The sequence below is a fragment of the Tupaia chinensis genome, unplaced genomic scaffold (assembly GCF_000334495.1).
Source record: "Tupaia chinensis unplaced genomic scaffold, TupChi_1.0 Scaffold000023_1, whole genome shotgun sequence".
In the NCBI taxonomy this organism is placed as follows: Eukaryota; Metazoa; Chordata; class Mammalia; order Scandentia; family Tupaiidae; genus Tupaia; species Tupaia belangeri.
In genome coordinates this window covers 3,046,914-3,049,568 of record NW_006159453.1, presented here as the reverse complement: position 1 = coordinate 3,049,568, position 2,655 = coordinate 3,046,914, and positions in this window count along the sequence as shown.

The following is a 2,655-nucleotide window of genomic DNA, read 5'->3' as shown; positions in this document are numbered from 1 at the left end:
ACCCCACCACAATGGAAAAAAAAAAAAAAAAAAAAAAAAAAAAAGTAGAGCCAATACAGTTAGAAGTTTGGTTCATCATACAGTTAGAAGAAGGTTCGGGCTTAACACTCTTATTCCCCTGAAAACACCCTCAGACATGTGTAACAGCAAAGTAAAAATCAGGACAAAAGCAAACAGAGAATGGAGAGCAGAACAGATTTTGAGGACCCAGGCCTCAGCTAACTTGCTTCCTTTAAATTTACTCACCTGATGCTTCTCACTAGATTCCTGGCCATCATCTCTATTACCAGTTCTTGAAATGAAAGCAGTCATTATTGTTTTACTAAATGAGGTGGAAAGTCTTAATGTTTATATAAATTCTATTCAAATTTTACCCTAATAAATATCTTCGTGGGAGGACTTTGGCATGTGAAAATAATTGCGCCTTCCGCAGGGATAATTAGGCCAGGAAACGGCAAGGTGGCACGTGTGAAGCTGCATAATGTCATCCCTTAGCAGCCAGCAGGGTAAAGGATTTTAACCCAAAATATTAAGCATAAGAGAAAGGGAGCAACAAAGTTGGGGGCAGACTCTGCAATCAGACGAGCCTAAGCAGCCTCCACCCTGGGCCTGAATAAAGAGAAGTTGGGGTAGGAGGATAGGGTGGGTGGGGGAGGACCCCTGCAAGTTCTAGTCTCTTCCTTTCCTGCTCTCTGATTGGGCATGAACGAGGTGGGCGGGCAAAGGGGCAAGTTCTAGTCACTTCCTTTGCTGCTCTGGGGTTGGGCATGAGCGAGGTGGGCGGGCAATGTTGTAGCATGGGTAGAGTGGTTTCTGGTGCCAACAACTTGCTCTTGGAGGTGGGCTTTAATGCAAATCTAGAGAAGTTCCTGTGGGAATCCAAAAGGTATAGCACCAGAAATTTCTAAAGCAATCTAGAAGAGAGGAAAGACAAAGCGAAGGCTACCATGCCCATGCGTATCCATGTGCGCTTCAGGTGACTTTCTGGGCCAATCCATGCATAACAATGAAAAATTGTATGACATGGATTTATTCATAAATTAGCATATTTAATGTAATGTTAGAGTGTGTTCACCCAACGCTAGAAAGGACATAGGTGTCCCTTTAAAATCTTCTTCCTTGAGTGGACACCATTGGGTAAACTTCCATTAATAGAACAACGTGTGGAAAATGGAGCAGCTGAAGAAGAAAGTGACAGTTTAAAGTGACTGGAGCTCTGATACACCCTAGTTCCAATGGAAAACTATGTATGGTATTTGGGGTGGGACCTCTCTGCCCATAGGTTTCCAGATGTTCAACCTACAGGAGACAGGAGCTGGTTCAAGAAGACGCAGGGCAATCATGGTATTACCATACATCCTTTACATCTTTCAGAAATCATGGTATGGCAATTTCATCAAATTAGAAATATTAAGAAAATTCAAAGTTTAAAATCATATCATTAGAAAATCAGTTCACTTCACAGGAAACCTAGATGGTGTGAAAGAGACCCACTGTGGGCTCTTCCTGTAGGAGAATCCTACACTTGAAAACTCCACCCAATAGGTTAACTTCACCATAGGAAGAGAGTAGAGCGTGGACTTGCACATGCATTTTCTAACTCTCTGTCAGCCAATTGGCTCAGAATGCAGACTCTTCCCACCACAGGAACTCCAGTTTTTTAGAATAGGGATGGGGAGACAATCCGCTCTCCTGGTGAGGCATGACTAGCAAATGCATATTGCTCTTTAGAAAAATTGCCCTCCCATTTTCCTAAAGATGGACTGGGCCTGAATGGGCACGCTGGAACCTTCTTCCTCCAGTGCCCAGAAGCTTTGAGAAAAACTATGCCCCTCCTCCGCGCCCCGTGGTGTCAGAACCTACAAATGTGAACCATCCATACTGCTACAAAACTCTATGCGTTTCTAAATTCCACCTAGCATCCCCCCCCCCAGCTAGAATGGGGGAGGGCAGCCAAAAGAGAAGGGGAGAGGTGAGGTGTCAACAAAGAGTGGCTTCCAAGAACGGAGGGATAATTCGAAGGAAGCGTTTGCTGCCGTGAAGCCTTGTGGGGGAAAGTGCGAGGCTGGATACAGATCCGAGCTCCCACCTGGGCAAAGATTATTTTATCATTTTCACAAAGACATGGGCTTTATCTTTTCCCCCACAGCCCACTGAGATGTGGGGAGCACCCTGTCCAAAGCGCTGTCGCGAAAGGGCCTGCATTTCCGTTCCAGGTCTATAGAGCCCCTGTGCAGATGAGTCCGTTGGTCCCGGAGGCGGTCTTTTACAGGGCGCAGGACTTTGCCTGTGGGGGGGCTGTCCCGGAGCGGAGGAGCTCAGGGACCCGGATGGGGTGCGCCCTTCGAGAGACCCCGCGCGGAGCCCGCGTGCTGCCACGGGACTGAGCGGCCGCCGCGCTGAACCCCGGGCGGAGAAGCGTGTGCGACTCGTTGGGAGTGGGAGGGAGGACGGCCACGCTGAGCGCCTCATCGCTAGAGAATCAAGTCTGACGGCCGGAGACGGGAGTAGGCAGGGACGGGAACCCGCCAGCTCCACAAAGAGACGAGGCCCTTTTATCGTAAATCAAGTTCGATCTCGCTCGCGCTGCGGCCCTCTTCTTTCAGGGGAGCTCCCGCGGAGGCGACCCGCTGGCTGGGCCCAGACAGTGGCAGG